Source organism: Dama dama, chromosome 3 (assembly GCF_033118175.1).
Source record: "Dama dama isolate Ldn47 chromosome 3, ASM3311817v1, whole genome shotgun sequence".
Classification (NCBI taxonomy): Eukaryota; Metazoa; Chordata; class Mammalia; order Artiodactyla; family Cervidae; genus Dama; species Dama dama.
In genome coordinates this window covers 34,688,346-34,704,510 of record NC_083683.1, presented here as the reverse complement: position 1 = coordinate 34,704,510, position 16,165 = coordinate 34,688,346, and the positions used below count along the sequence as shown (strand labels likewise).

Genomic DNA, 16,165 nt, shown 5'->3' with positions numbered 1-16,165 from the left:
AGTTCTGAACCAGTTCTTATTCAAGAGGTTTGCGATATCCCATTAACTACATAATATGTATATCGTATGTTTGTTTGTTATTTCCAGTTTTTATCCTTAAGAATAAAAACATCATGAAGGTTAGGACTGTTGAGTTTATCATTGCTTTCTCTGAGCCTCAAATGATGGCTCACACATAGCAGGCAATAAATAAGGACTTGCTGAATCAAAGGAAGGAGACTCAATCTCTGTCTTAAACAAGATTACACTCTATCAGAAAATGAAATAAAATAATTATTTAAGGAGAAAAACAGATTAGAACAAGTAATAAATAAGTCAGTATTTTTCTAAAGTTGAATATTAAATTATAATAAAATCCATAATATTATAATTAATAAGTTTTCCTCTAGCATAGCTATATTTTACTGAAGTTTCATGTGCTGATTGTGACCAAAAATAAAAAAACCAATGACACCAACAGTAATAGCAAAATTTTAAAGATTGCTTACTCCATAGTAGGTATATGCTAAGTGAATTACATGCATTATTGAATTTAATTCTCATAATATTCTTTCAAATATGCACTAATTTTACCTTTCCACCTTATAAAATGAGAATGCTGTGATTCTGAATTTCTTAGTAACTTGTTCAAGTCAATAGCTGCCGGGAGCCAGCACACGAGATCCCACCCATAACAAGGTCGTGAGGAGAAGACCTGACAAGCAAGGCAGATCAGGACTTCAGGGATTTCGAAAAGCTGCCCCGGCGCTCACCTTAAAGATGACCTCTGTCTTTCTGATGCTTGCTGTATTAGACTACTCCCTAATTTCTGTGACACAGGTAGGAGGCCTTCCCCGATCTCTCTCCAAACAGAATCAACTTAGAACTTTAATCAATATGTCCCCCGGACGGCGGTATCCTATAAGATTATCCAGGATGAAAGGAGTGTTTCCATTTAGACCCCTCTGCTGGCATTCTAGCCTGCTTGGCAAATGCATACTAATGTACATGACTGCTCACAGCACCTTAATCATAAACAGTATAAAGAACCTGATCACATAAAGGCCCTAATAGGCACAGAGCCCTTCGGGGTGAGGAAGCCCTATTAGAGAACACAAAAATATTATTCTAAAAGTGGTTATAGTTGAAGATTTAGAAAAATAAGAGTTTAGAATTGTTCATTTTAACCAGGAATGCTAAACAGGGGCTGCCTCACCGGAGCTGCAGAGTCTTTGTGTTTTAAACCTTTTAGATAAATTTAACTGATAACTTCTGCAAAAGGACTGACCTCTGTGTTCATTAAAGAATAGATTACAGGAAAACAGCTTTGCATTCACCTAGGTCATAAAATGTCAATAGGCCCCGAGGCCAGAAGATAATGTATAAGACTCTCACAAAGAAGTTGCAGGAAACACCCTGGTTTCGTGAAGGACAAGCTGATGTAATATTAAACTATCTTCCCCTTAAAAATGTACTAACTTAGAATATAAAAGCTACGGTAAAAAAATAAAGATTTGCCAGATTCTACTACACACCCCCAGTCTGGTCTCTCTCTCTCTCTCTCTTTTTCTCGCCGACGCCGTTCATCCTGAGGGTACCCCTGGATCCTGCTGAGGCTGGACCCCAGCAAATAGCCAAAAAGTGCAGCACTCAATTTTGTACCTAAGTCTTTCTGATTCTAGGATGTATGTTCTCCACCTTTATATTCAATTTTGTAAACACTAACTTCCTTCTTGGTTGTTACAGAATGGTCCTGGAGAGTTCATGGTTTCATTTAGATGCCTTGCAAAGTGCAAAATACTTTAAGAAAAGGGATATCAGTGGCTTAGAGGCAGGAAGAACCCTGTCGAAGTTTTAGTCAAGCTGAAGAGAATTTTCAGGTCTTCTTGGTTAATGCCTTTGTTTATTAAATAGCCAAGAAACCAACGGATGGACTGGAAAGAGAGAGAAGGAGTGTTGTGAATGATGGGGTTAGAGAGGTGGGCTGTGGAGACAGGTCAGATGGGGGTTTGTGATTACCTCCAGATTTTGTCTTTTCTCTGAGAGCCCAGGAAGCCATCTGAAGGTTTTGGGCAGCGGAATGCCACAAGCTGCCTTCCATTTTTTTTTATTATTATTATTTTTTTTTTTCCCAGTGGGTTTTGTCATACATTGATATGAATCAGCCATGGATTTACATGTATTCCCAATCCCGATCCCCCCTCCCACCTCCCTCTCCACCCGATTCCTCTGTGCCTTCCATTTTTAAAGGAGCATGGTGGCTGCTGAAACTAACAGACTCCATGTAGGATGAGAGCTGCAGGTTCAGAGAGACCAGTTAGAAGGTTATCACCATAACACCAGTGAGGGGGCATGTGGCTTGGGACGGGGAGGTGGTGAGAGGGTGAAAAGTGCTGGACTGTGATGTGTCCAACAGCAGAACCCGCTGGATTTATCATGGACTTGTAAGGTGAGAGAAAGAAAGGATGTAAGGTTAACTCCGAGATTTTAGGTGTGAATAAATTGGAAGGCTAGAGACTGAGGAAATTTGGTTTTAAGTTATGTTCAGTTTGAGATGCTTCAAAGGGAATGTCTATGATGACAATTGAAAATGTCCACATATCTTCTAATAATTCCTATTTTAAAAATTCCCCAAGCCTTAATTCTCAGGTTCAGTACTTATATTAAAAGGCAATTATTTACTTACTAGTGAACTTAGAATTTTTGTTTCCACTAATAGACTTCCGTCGCAGCTCAGATGGTAGAGAATCCACTTGCAATTCAGAAGACCCAGGTTCGATCCCCGGGTCAGGAAGATCCCCTGGAGGAGGGCATGGCAACCCACTCCAGTATTCTTGCCTGGAGAATCCTACAGACTGAGGACCCTGGAGGGCTACAGTCCATGGGGACGCACAGAGTCTGACATGACTGAAGCACCTCACACACACACACATACTTTCCACTAATAGAAGAGCCAAACCCGAGTTTTAAAAATACTAAACAAAATAAATAAATAAATAAAATAAAAATACTAAACAAAAGTCAAGTTAAAGAAAATATTGGTGTTCTGTACACTAGAGGTCAGCAGTATCACACTAACAGAAAACGAATGGAGGAAGAAATCACAATAAGACAGTTTGGGAGCATTTATTTCTAACTTACTGATACTAGCAGCAGGAGTCTTCAGAAATGAAAACAAACAAAGCATAACCTTTTCATCGAAGACATCTTGGATAAAGAAAAAGTAGTTTATTTCAGGTTATAGGGATCCAGAGAAGCTATAATGTAGCTGGAGGGCTTCTATAGTATCTGAAAATAAATAAAAGCATAAAGACAGATGGAGTGGAGGACACTCTGGGGCATATTTTTCTCTGGATGCCCTTGCTGAAACCAGGCTAGCAGCAATGAATTGCATTAGGATAGGGAAGACAGCAGCTCGGCTTGTCCCAGTTCAGATTTGGTATTCCTCTCAAGGGCCAGGCTGCAGCTTTGGTATATGTGCCTCCTAAGAAAGGTGACACTGCTGCCCGAGGCCCTACTTAAATCAGCTGCAGCTGTTGGGCCCAGCGGGTCATGAGTGCTTGAGTCAGGGATGGTAATCTTCCTTCCTCTGGGGAATAGAGGAGGATGTAAGAAATAAACCACAAAAAGAAATAGTGCACAAAGGAAGAAAGCGCAGAGTCACAGGAAAACTAACAAAACTTTAGTGTTTGCTGAAAAGGATGAGAAAAAACAAATATGTATTTATTTTAGAAAGGAACACATAGCCTTGTGTAAAATCGGTGGTATATCTATTTGTGTTAGAAAATAGAGTAGCTGCTGATATGGGTAAGTAAACTGTCAGAAGATAATAGATTTAAATTTGACGGAGGGTGATTATTTATTGGCGAAATTCAGTTATTTTGATGAACAAACTGAAACGGGGTGTGTGTGTGTCTGTGTCTGTGTAAGAGACACAGAGAGAGAGATTATTTCTCCAGGTATTGCTTTACCTTCTGTGAAACTGCTGTTGGCCAGTGTTCCTGTTGGCTTACCGGTAAACAATCTGCCTTCAATGCAGGAGCCGCAAGTTCGATCCCTGGGTCAGGAAGATCCCCTGGAGAAGGGTATGACAACCCACTCCAGTATTCTTGCCTGAGAAACCCATGGACAGAGGAGCCTGGTGGGCTACAGTCCATGCAGTCGTGAAGTCAGACATGACTGAGGCAAGCTAGTAAGCATGGACAAACTGCTATCGAAAGCTAAAAAGACATTCAATCAGGATATATTTCTTGACAACAATATTTAAAAATATGAGCTCCCAGAAAGGCTTTGCTATGTGTCAAAGTTGCCACCTCATTTTTTCTGTAGAATAGGGAAATATATAAATGTTTTTACCTTTTTTATAGGATAAAGGGCAAATAAATTATAGTTTACTGTCCCAAAGCCCTGAAGGGACAAATGGACTAAAAAACTATTAATGCCAATCAGGCACCCATGATTATAAAGTTATGTAAATATAACTCACTATTTGCATTCACTTGAAGTTCTTGCTTTATCCTTACTTCTTTCATCTGTGAGATGAATTACATACCTTTGCGCCTTTCATATCACACTCCCCTTAGGACTTTGACTAGGGCTTTAGGTACTGATTGGAGAAGGAAATGGCAACCCACTCCAGTATTCTTGCCTGGAAAATCCCATGGATGGAGGAACCTGTAGGCTACAGTCCGTGGGGTCACAAAGAGTCGGACACGACTGAGTGACTTCACTTAGGTACTGATACATTCTGTTTCTCTTTCTTTCTTGGATCATTAAGGCCAGCCTTCCTTTCCATCCCATCCTTCCTTGGTTCCTACTTCCCTTCCTCCCCTCTTGCTCTGTCCCTTCTTGCCTCTCTCCCTAGCTCCTTTCCTTGTTTCTTGCTGCCCTCACTCTCTCCCACACTTCCCCCCGTCTTCTTGTATCAGTGAGGACGTGTTAAGCTCACTACCCAGCAGACACCATGTCATATGGCATGATTAGAGAGACGAAGAGGACACATAATCCCTGCTCCCAAGAAACTCAGGTTCAGTTAGACAGATATCAGCATAAACAACTTAAGCGCTGCTTGATAAATACTATGTCAAAGGAATTAGCCTTTTTTCTATTGTAAAGCTCATAAACCCAGGAAAGTAGAATATCTATCATGATTCTTGTTTTACACATATGATAAAAGGATTAGAGAACTCAAATGGCACACGAAAAATTCACCATTATCAAACAGTGAGTAGGAAGCATGGAGTATTTATGTTGCTGTTTCCAGAATTACTGCGATGCCACTTCAGTCTCATCTTTCATGACATCTTTTTTTCATGTTTCTATAGAATCCTTGTATTACTTTTTTTCTTTGTGACTCTTCTTTTACTTCTAGTTCCTTTGTGTCAGCTTCATTGATAGCTCTCTTTCTCAACTACCTCTGTAGCTAACATTGAAAAATTGTTTTGCAACAGGGAATTTCATGACTGTCTTTCTCCTGCCTATATTCCAACTGTTCAATACAATAGAGAACAGTGTTACTGCTAACAGCATTAATTCAGTGTTACAAATTAGTTTATTAGTTTGCATCCTGTTAGAAGCTAGGGAGATCCCAGCTCTTGAAGGATGAGGTATGGTTTATAATAATTTTTTAATTAATAAATTTTATTTTTAGGGTAGTTTTAGATTCAGTACAAATTTAACAGAAGGTACAGAGTTCCCATATATTCCCTGCCCACTCCTACCCACCCACACATAACCCACCCTAGCATGGTTCATTTGTTGTAACAGACAGACCTATGGTGAAACGTTGTTATCACCCAAAGTTTACATTAGGATTGTCTTGGCACTGTACATCCTGAGTTTTGACAAATGTATAATGATGTGTATCCACTACTGCAATGTCAGATAGAATCGTTTCACTGCTCTAAAAAAGCTTCTGTGCTCTGCCTGTTCATCCCTTCCTCCCTTCAAAACTTTGATCCTTTTACTGTCCCTATAGTTTTCTGACGTTTCAGAGTGTCATATAGTTGGAATCATACAGTATGTACGTAGTCTTTTCAGATTGGTTTCTCATATTTAGTAATATGCATCTCAAGCTCCTCCATGTCATTTCATGGATGGATAGAGTTCATTTCCTTTTCGTGTTGAATAATATTCCATTGTCTGGATGTACCACAGTTTATTTATCTGCTCACCAACTAAAGGACATGTTGGTTGCTTCCAAGTTTTGTTAAGTTCTTTCCTTTCTTAGCACACTAATATTATATAAATATATAAAATGAGATTTTTAGTGGTTGCCCTAGAGTTTGCAATATACATTTGCAATGAATCTAAATTTACTTTCAAATAAGACTATACTACTTTATGGGTAGTACAAGTACCTTATAAAAACAAAATAATACTAATTCCTTCCTTCTGTCCCATTTTTCATTGCTGTCATTCATTTTACTTATGGGTAAGCTTACATAAACACACACATATATACATCAGGATACACAATATATTTGTTATTATTATTAAGAAAAACCTGATTTTAAATTAAGAATGAGTAAAATGAACATTTTACTTTCATTTAATCATTCTCCTCTGCTCTTCCTTTCTTTATGTAGATCTAAGTTTCTGACCTAAATTACTTTTCCTCTCTCTGAAGAATTTCTTTTAACATTTAAAAGGCAGGACTATGTGTGTGTGTGTGAGTGAAGGTCACTCCATCGTGTTCAACTCTTTGTGATCCCATGGACTATAGTCTGTCAGGCTCTTCTTTCTATGGAATTCTCCAGGCAAGAATACTGGAGTGGGTAGCTATTCCCTTCTCCAGGGACTCTTCCTGACCCAAGGATTGATCCCAGATCTCCTGCATTGCAGGCAGATTCTTTACCATCTGAATCACCAGGGGAGCCCAAAAGGCAGGTCTACTGGTAACAAATTCCCTCAGTTTTTCTTTGTCTGAGAAAGTCTTTATTTCTCCTTCATTTTTGGGTGATACAGAATTCTAGGTTTGTGATTTTTTTTTTTTTCTCAACACTTTAAACATTTCACCCATTCTCTTCTTCCTTGAATGGTTCCAGAGGAGAAGTCAGCTGTAATTCTCATCTTTGCTCCTCTATAGGTAAGGTGTTTTTCTCCTCTGATCTCTTTCAAGATTTTTCTTTATTTTTAATTTTTTAAAATTTGAATATGACATGAGTAGGAATAGAATTTTTTTTCTTTTTTGTTTTTTTGCATTTACCCTGATTGATGTTTTCTGAACTTCCTGGATCAATGGTTTGGCATCTGACATTAACTGGGGGGAAATTCTTAGTCATTGCTTCAAAGACTGCTTCCCTTCCTTTTTTCCTCCCTCCCTCCTTTCTTTCCTTTCCTCCCTTTTCGGTATTCTAATATATATATGTTACACATTTTTAGTTGCCCTACATTTCTAGGATATTCAATTCTGTTTTTTGTTTCACTCTTTTTTCCATTTCCTTTTCAGTTTTGGAAGTTTCTATTGTCATATCCTTAAATTCAGATTCCTTTGTTCTTTTACAGAGGCATAACTGACCAGCCTTCGATATTAATTTTAGGTGTGTGCATGTGTGCTCTGTTGCTCAGTCATGTCTGACTCTGTGACCCCACGGACTGTAGCCGCCAGGCTCCTCTGTCCGTGGAATTTTTCAGGCGAGAATACTAAAGTGCCATTTATTCCTCCAGGGGATCTTCCTGACCCAGGGATTGAACCTGTGTCTCCTGGGTTACCTGCATTGACAGGAGGATTCTTTCCCACTGAGCCACCTAGGAAGCCCATAATTTTGGGTGTACAATATAATGATTCTCATTACAAAATGATCATCCAGTTAACATCCAGTTAGGTGCAGTAAACATCTATCACCATACAGATTTACAAATGTTTTTTTCTGGTGATGAACTTTCAAGATCTACTCTCCTTTCAAGATCCAAGCTACTTTCAAATAATCAATACAGTATTATTAACTATAGTCATCATGCTGTAATCCTCACAATACATTCATTTTGTAAATGGAAATTACAAAATGATCTCCTTTACCTCTCCTCAGGCATCCACAAGTTTTTTTCTATATCCACGAGCTCATTTTTTTAAAAGAAAGACTTCACGTATAAATGAGGTCATGCAACATTTATCTTTTTCTGTCATGGAGAGATTCTTTTCTCAACCATTTCAAGTCTACTAATGAGTCCATCAAGAGCTCTATTCTGTTACAGTGTTTTTGATCTCCAGCATTTCTTTTTGATTCTTTCTTACAATTTCCATATCTCTGCTTACATTCTCCATCTGTTTCTTGAATGTTGTCTACTTTTTCCATTAAAGCCTTTAGCACACTCATCATAGTTTTAAAAATTCCTGGTCTGATAATTCCGTTATAGCTGACTCTGGTTTTCAAGCTTGTTCAGCCTTTTCAAATTACATTTTCTGCCTCTTAGTGTGCCTTGTAAATTTTGTTGAAAAATGGATATGACAGACAGCATAAGAGGAACTGCAGGAGGAAAAAAGCCTTTCTAATGTAGAGTGAGGTATGGGGGAAGGGTAAGCCTTCTGTGGTGGTCCCATGATTAGGTCTCAATGTTTTTGTGATCCTGTGCCCTTGGACTAGGAGTTTCAGTTTTTTCCCCCACTTGGATGAGATGGACTTTCTAAAGGGAGTTTGCGTTGACTATTTCCCTCTCTCCAGATTGGTTAGGCTCTGATAAAACCCCAGTATGTTAGGTTGTAGTAAAGGCTTTGTGAACCTATTTCCAGGGCAGGAATAGAGATGCAGACATAGAGAACGGACATGTGGACACAGTGGAGAAGGGGAGGGTGGGAGGAATAGGAAGATTAGGATTGACATATATACATTACCGTCTATAAAATATATAGCTAATGGGAGCCTGCTATGAAGCACAAGAAACACAGCTTGGTGCTATGTGATGACCTGGAAGGGTGGGTGTGGGGGAGGTATGTGGGAAGGAGGTCCAAGAGGGATATATATATATACACACATCCCTCTGATTCACTTCTTTGTACAACAGAAAGTAGCACAAGATTGTGAAGCAATTATACTCCAATAATAATAATAAAAACAAAACAGAATACTCTGGTGTATTTGGCTACTTTTCCTCTTCCCAGCCAGTAACATTTTCTCTAATATTCACTGTGAGGACTTGCTGGACTCCTGGAGGTAAAACTCCCGCTGGAGGCTTGAACTCTCTGAGTTGTCCACACCAAGCCTGTAGCAGTTCATCATTTGCAGCTTCCCTGGTGGCTCAGAGGTTAAAGCGTCTGCCTGGAATGTGGGAGACCTGGGTTTGAGCCCTGAGTTGGGAAGATCTCCTGGAGAAGGAATGGCAACCCACTCCAGTACTCTTGCCTGGAGAATCCCATGGAGGGAGGAGCCTGGTAGGCTATAGTCCATGGGGTCGCAAAGAGTCGGACATGACTGAGTGACTTCACTTTCACTTTTCTCCCATCCCAGCACTGATTTCTAAGGAGGTTTGCACTACTGTAGAGTTTCATTCTGGCACGTTATGATTCTCTGTATCTGTCTGTTTCTCTTTCCGATTTTGGGGGCAGTGGTTTGCCTTGAGACGTCACTTTTCTGCCAGATCTAAGAAGAGTTGTTAATATTTTCAGTTTGTTCAGTTATTCTTGACAGGACTGAGTGGCAACTTCTAATCCCCTTATGTGCCAGACTGGAAACCTGGAGCCAGTTTATACTGATTATAACAATGATGGAGAAGAGAAACCATGTTAATGGTAGTGGGACAGGTAATGAGAATAAGATATTTTACACCAGATTAAAATTTGTGGTTATAAAGGACCAGATTGCCCATCAGAGTGAGTCAGCTATAGGATAATTGCTTTAAAATGTTTACATAATTTAGTTATCATCTGAAAATACTTAATCTTTGTGAATTCTAATTTCAAGTGATTTTACATATTGCTGCTTTAATTTGTTCCCAAAGTGGAACAAAAGCCCAGAAAGTTATTATATTGACTAATTTGTGGTCAGATTATTTTAGGAAATTTCGTATATTATGGACTCCCCTTAGAGCCGAAAAATTCACTTTAGTCCATTAAAAGTTCAGGTAGAACAGTTAGCTCAGGAGCAACCTACGGCTTGAAATCACTTCTTAATGTGAAAGCTACTTATATAATTTGACCATTATTTCTTTCTCTAATGTGCTATTACAGTAGGAAACGGGGTATTCATTCATTAAGATTAAAAGGGAAACACGAACAAAGAACAGAATGGATAACATGTGAGTCCAGAGTAAGCCAAGCTAACTTGTGGACTTCCCCGGCTGTGCACATTTCCAGTTATGTGACCTTGGCTAAATGATCCCACCTTTCTAAGCTTCTGTCTCAACAACCCTTCATCACCCGTGTAAGGAGAATATTGGGGTGCCTATCTCAAAGGACAGCTGTATATGGACCGTTCAGCACTGTCTGGTATATGGAAAGTTTGCAATAATTTTTGGTCCTTATTTATTTACCAGATATCGCTGGGCTCCAAATAAATACATGCCAAGCTTTATGCTAGACACTTGAGATTAAATGGCAAGCTGAAAAACCCAACAAACACAGGCCCCTTTTCTTATGAAGCTTAATGTTGAGGAGATGTGAAAGACATAAACCAAATAACCACATAAATGAATCATATATTTAGGCTGTCGTGAAGAGAGCTACGTGGAGCTATAACTTACAACAGGAATTTGACCTCCTCTGGATCCCAAGGGGCCCTTGGAACACCCTGCTTGTGGACTAAGAAACATTTTGGATTTTTGTCTTGTGACATCTCTTCTTTCATCAACATGGAAAAATGGTCACTGGGTTCCTAGAGTGAGGTACTGTAGGTTCTGATTGTTCCATCTGAAGATATATATAATTTGTAAATGTTATAACAAAGGGAGAACATAGGAATGAGCAATGCTTTTAAACAGTATAGTATCTCTGTTTGGAATTTGTGTCTGCTACTTGCTAGTTTTTAATTGTCCCACAGAGAACAGAAACAATGCCACTGTCTCATAGTGGCTTGAGTACGAAAAGAGAGGTTGCTCTTCGGTCTTACCACAACTAACCACCCAGTTTATAAAAGACAGAGCTGGATATCGGTGAGACTGGGAACACGTTCTCTCTTTTGTTGCAGCTGCTGGGTTGTGTCAGCAGAATATGACTGTTGCTCTCTTGCTGTCTCTCTCCCTTTGTCTACGATGGCAGGGGAGGGAGGACAGCTTACACTTCTCAGCTATTTAAACAAATATTGGAACTACAATAATCAAGATGCTTTCTACAAAGATTAAAAATGGATACTATGTTAGATTAAAGTAGAATAAAAATGCATGGGATTGTCTCCAAAGTTTCTACACTGTGAAGTTTTTTAAGATAATGATCTGTTTTATTCATTTTTATAACCCTAATAACTATCATAATGCCTGGCTTATATCCGATTTTCAACCAGTTTTTGTAGCACTAGAATCTTCTTAGCACTCTTGGTGTATTCATGTGGATTTTCTCTCATATGAGCAGGTACAAGCCAGCCAACAGTCTCCTGTGATCATTCACAAAGAAAGTGAAGCAACAATGGTTTAATATAAGCTTTTAAATCACTTTCTTAGCTGGAAGTTTTATTCACTTTTTCCCTAATGGCCTGAATATAAATGAGCACTTTGAGTTTCTGAAAATACTAACTTATCTGCCTTTTAAAATCTAATGGTACAATCAATGAAATTTCTTATATTTGTATAGAGCATTACATTATAAAAGGGTTCCTCATATGACTTCTCCTTTAATTTCTAGAAACAACTGAAGTAGGGATATTGTTTTTCTTTCAGACACCAGCAAACCAGGGTTTTGATATGCAAGTTGCCTCATGATTAAGGCTCTACTATATGAAGTTTTAGCATTCATATATAATGTTTTATATATTATTTTTAAATAAGCTACATATGAAGACAGTTCTATCAATAACATCGACATTTTTTTTTGTATTGGAAATTATAAAAATATATAAAGAAGAGAATTAAAGTTATCTGTACTCTCACAGTTTCAAGACGACTACTAACATCTAGACATATTTCCTTCTGGTATATTTTCTATGTATATGTACACAACTTTTAAGTTAAAGATCATATAACATACTCAGTTTTGCATTTAGTCTTTTTATTTCTGTGTCAGCCCAGTTTGGAACCTTTGATTAAACCTACCTGGGCAATTAAGTTTTATTACTATGGGACCTAGAATAATAATATCTAGATCATTTCACAAAAGAGGTAAGCAGGAAGACTTTGCATTTCAGAGTTAATTTTTATTGCTCTAGTGTAGCTTACTGTGTGTTAGACATTATTCTATCATTCCAAGTACTTTATGTGCATTAATTAACTTAATCCTACATCAACCCTAGTGAATCCTGAGGACAGAGGAGCCTGGCGGGCTACAGTCCATGGGGTTGCAAAGAGTCAGAATGAGTAAATGGCCAAGCACATGCATGCGCATCAGACTGTAAGGTAAATAATGTTATCATTACTATTTGGCACAGGAAAACACAGACACAGATTAGTTAAGTATTTTACCAAAGTTCACACAGGTAGTAAATAAAAGGGCTGCAAATTGAATCTGAGCTGTTTGGATCCAGAGTTCATATTCTTCTCTACTGCACTCAACTGTCTCTCAGAGTCCTAACTCTCCTCTAAGTTAGTATTCTGAGGAATCAAATACTGAATGCCTTAAAAACTTGGCATTATAAACCTTGGGACCTTAAATGAGGGTCACTTGTGGCCAAACTGGAGAGAGTGGAGTTGCTGGTACATCAGCTTTCTTGAAACGATCAGGGGGAAGGAGCTTAGCCAGAAAGACCTGGACAGACCTGGGGAGAGACTTCACAGGGGCATGGGTCAGCAGGGCTGGGGTAAAACCTTCTGCACACACACCGGTTAGGTTGGGAGGACCAACTGCAGTGATGACACCCACAGACTGATAGACGGTGGATCTCTCCCCAGCCAGGGAGAGGATGGCTGGCCTAGCCCTCTTTCATACTGCATGGGCCCTCATGTCTCCTGGATGATGGGGAAGGCATATGAAATGACGGGAAGAGAAGCTGTTCCAAGACTGTGATAATAACCTTTCTGCCAATATGTTAAATGGAGGCTCAAGTCAATTCCAATATAATTTAAGTTATAAATAAATACAATGGGCACAAAAAGATCTACCACACTTATATAACCTTTGCTCTATCCTTGAATGTTTACTGATATAAATAATGCTGTAATAAACATGTTTGAAATTCCACATTTTAGAACAAGAATTTTATAAAATAATAAGTCCTCACAGTACTGAGCAACAGAAACCTCATTCAACAAATTATAAACTGATTCCCTTTATATGGCATTCAAGAATAGGCAGCATTAATTTACACTGATTAAGTAAGAATGGGGTCACTTCTGTGAGTAATTAATTCAGAAGGGAGGTAAGAGAAACTTCTGAGGATGTTGAAATGTTCTATACCATGATCTGTGTGATCCTACATATATATATATATATATATACACACACACACACACACACACACACACACTCATTATATATGTATGTATATTTTAAGTAAATATGTCAAGCTGTATACTTAAGATTAAATGTCCTTAACTGTTGGAATATTATAGCTTAAAAAAGTAAAAGGATGAATAATCAATAGAGGTCAGATATTTAGGACTTTTTTTTTCTTTTTTCCTACTTACAGGAGTTTCTATTTTATTTTTCCATCTCATGGCTCAATAGTCTAGATCAAGGATCACAACCTTTGACCCATGGGCAAAATCTAGCCCACGGCCTCCAGTATTTGTAGGTAACAATTGGTCAGAATATAATGATGTGTGTTTGTGTGCTGTAGGCACGGCTTTGATGCTGCAGTGGCAGACCTGAACATTATTTTAGAGACTCTACGGCCCACGAAGCCTAAACTATTCAGCATCTAGCCTTTCACAGGAAACGTTTGCTGCTTCTTGATCTAGATGACCTTTTGGTTCCCTTCTCATACCAAGATTTTGACTCTATGATTCTTGAGTTCAGCACATTTTCCTCTGGAAAAATCTACAGAACTAATGCCAATACTCCTTAAGGTTTATTATTTGTAAGGAATAAGAGGACCACAGCCCGTTTCGTCTTTATCTTCAATTTCCACCTTATATGTTTCCATTTTTAAGAAAGGAACAGAGATGTTTTGAGTATAACAATTTCAAAACACATGAGTTTGACTGAAACTTAGGCCACGAATCATATTAAAAGTGTTCATCTTTGTACAGGAAGGATGATGAAATCCACAAGAGAAGATATTGAACTTGAATGTTATTCCCATCAGTTTCTGAGATACGAAGGCAGAAAAAGAAAAAAGAGAAAACTTGGGAGAAAAAGCATCCTGAGAAGTCTTTCCATTCCACCTCTATAATGTTTCAAGTGTGAAAGTTGGTTAATCCTTAATACTTCTTACCTTGGGGTTGTGGATACCTGCGGTTTAAGGCATTAGAAAAGCGATCAGCTTGCTCTGGATGAAATTGCTGCAGAATAAACAGCCTTATAAGCCTAGCACTACTGTGCTTTTAGTGTATTATTCACCCGTTCAGTTTCTCTTCACTCTTTGGATGCTTCACAGGGTTTCACAGCGTCTATTCTGAACAGATGATATTAATGAGGCCAATAGGCAGGCCCCAGAGATTGCTGTTTTAAGAAAGCTTTACTGGAGCAATCTTAACATAACTTTCCTGAGTCTCTTCAGATTTTTAAAATTTTCTTTGGTTCTTTTTTCCCTTTGCCCTTGAGAAGCCCACAATTTGCTATTTCTTGTTGCTACTTACATTTTCTCCTCTACTGACACTTTGGATTAAGGTTGTTATTAAGTTACCACTCCATTCCTTTGGGACAACCCTATCTCCATACATTGTAGGTGGAACCTTGCCAGCAACCTGCTGTTCACAAATCGGGAACTACAGCAGAAGCCAAGCAATTCCTTTGTTGCTGTCATTTCAGATATATTGAGCACTATCAATGTACTGAGCATACAAAACAGAAGGCTCCTACCCTCTACACGCTTACAACATTGGTCTTCAAAGATAGGAAAGCTCTTAGGGCAAGCAGAGCAGTTAAAATGAGTCAGGGCAGTGATATTAACAAGCTCTAAAAATAGAGTAAAACTTGTTGCTCTAAGAGCATTTGAAAAACTAATTCTTCAGCTTTAAAGTCATCTTCTCTATCTCCCATTTATTCTGTTAGCACGCCTCACAAAAGTTTGAAGTTCTTTAGACAGAGTCTGATACTTTGTCATTCAGCCATCTTTCTCTTGGCCCTTGACAAGCCAGGATCCAGCATGCCACATTCTCTGAAGAGAGGTGTGGCCATCTCTGATCCCACAGGAGAAGTCCCACAGGGCTGCAAGCCAGACTTCTGAGGAAGGGGTGCCAGTGAGATAGAGTGGGTTCTGCAATCGCTGGGGAGATGAAAACTGGATTCACCTGCTGCTGTGGAAAGGAACTACCTCTCTCAGGGTGAAAACGTGTTGCTGTCTTGATGATCCCAGCAAACTAATGCAGAGATGAATCCTGGAAGAAGCATACAGGGAACACATGGAAATAGCATGTTTCATTTTTTTGTGTGTCTGGCTTCCCAGTCTTCCTCTATCATTATAAGGGAAGAAACGGCCATGTCCAGGATGAAGCAGCCTTGCTGATATGACACTTAAAGTTACTGTGGCAGTCAGGAAACCCACCAGAAACCAACAGGAACAGGAAAGAGAAGAAGAAAAAGATCCTTCTCCTCCTCCAACCTAGGAGACGTCGAGCTCCTCTTACTGTCAAAGCTTAACAGGCAGCAGTCTGTGAACAAGAGTGGTTTGCAGAGTCCCATCAAAAAGAGCAGGAGAAGGGAGGTTTGGAGCTGAGACACGGTGACTTCATATGTGGCATAATTCCTTTCCCTGCAAAGTTGTGTTCTGTCTTCACTGATTGTATGGAAACAATGATGGGAGAAATACATTTCTCAACTGTGCTGTGAACCATTAACTATAACTGGGAGTGAAGAAGAGAAAAAGAAAGAAGAAGAAAGACTTTGAGGAGGGAACTGGAGATAATGTCCCAGGGATGGACCTCACTCTCAATTGGAAACTATTATTGGTTAGTTAGACATGTTCTCAATATGTAAGGGAATGGAAAAAAATGAGAAAAAGCAAGT

General features: G+C 38.9%; 1 long non-coding RNA gene across 2 annotated transcripts; it reads left to right on the top strand.

Moving 5' to 3' along the window:
- The first annotated feature begins 9,497 nt into the window (after window positions 1–9,497).
- Window positions 9,498–14,918, top strand: LOC133041448 (uncharacterized). 2 transcript variants are annotated; one of them, XR_009689241.1, is made up of 4 exons: window positions 9,498–9,718; window positions 10,620–10,797; window positions 12,354–12,456; window positions 14,248–14,918. It is a non-coding gene; the product is annotated as an uncharacterized LOC133041448 (long non-coding RNA). The 2 variants fall into 2 exon arrangements; XR_009689243.1 differs by having other exon boundaries at window positions 13,686–14,918.
- The last annotated feature ends 1,247 nt before the right edge of the window (window positions 14,919–16,165 follow it).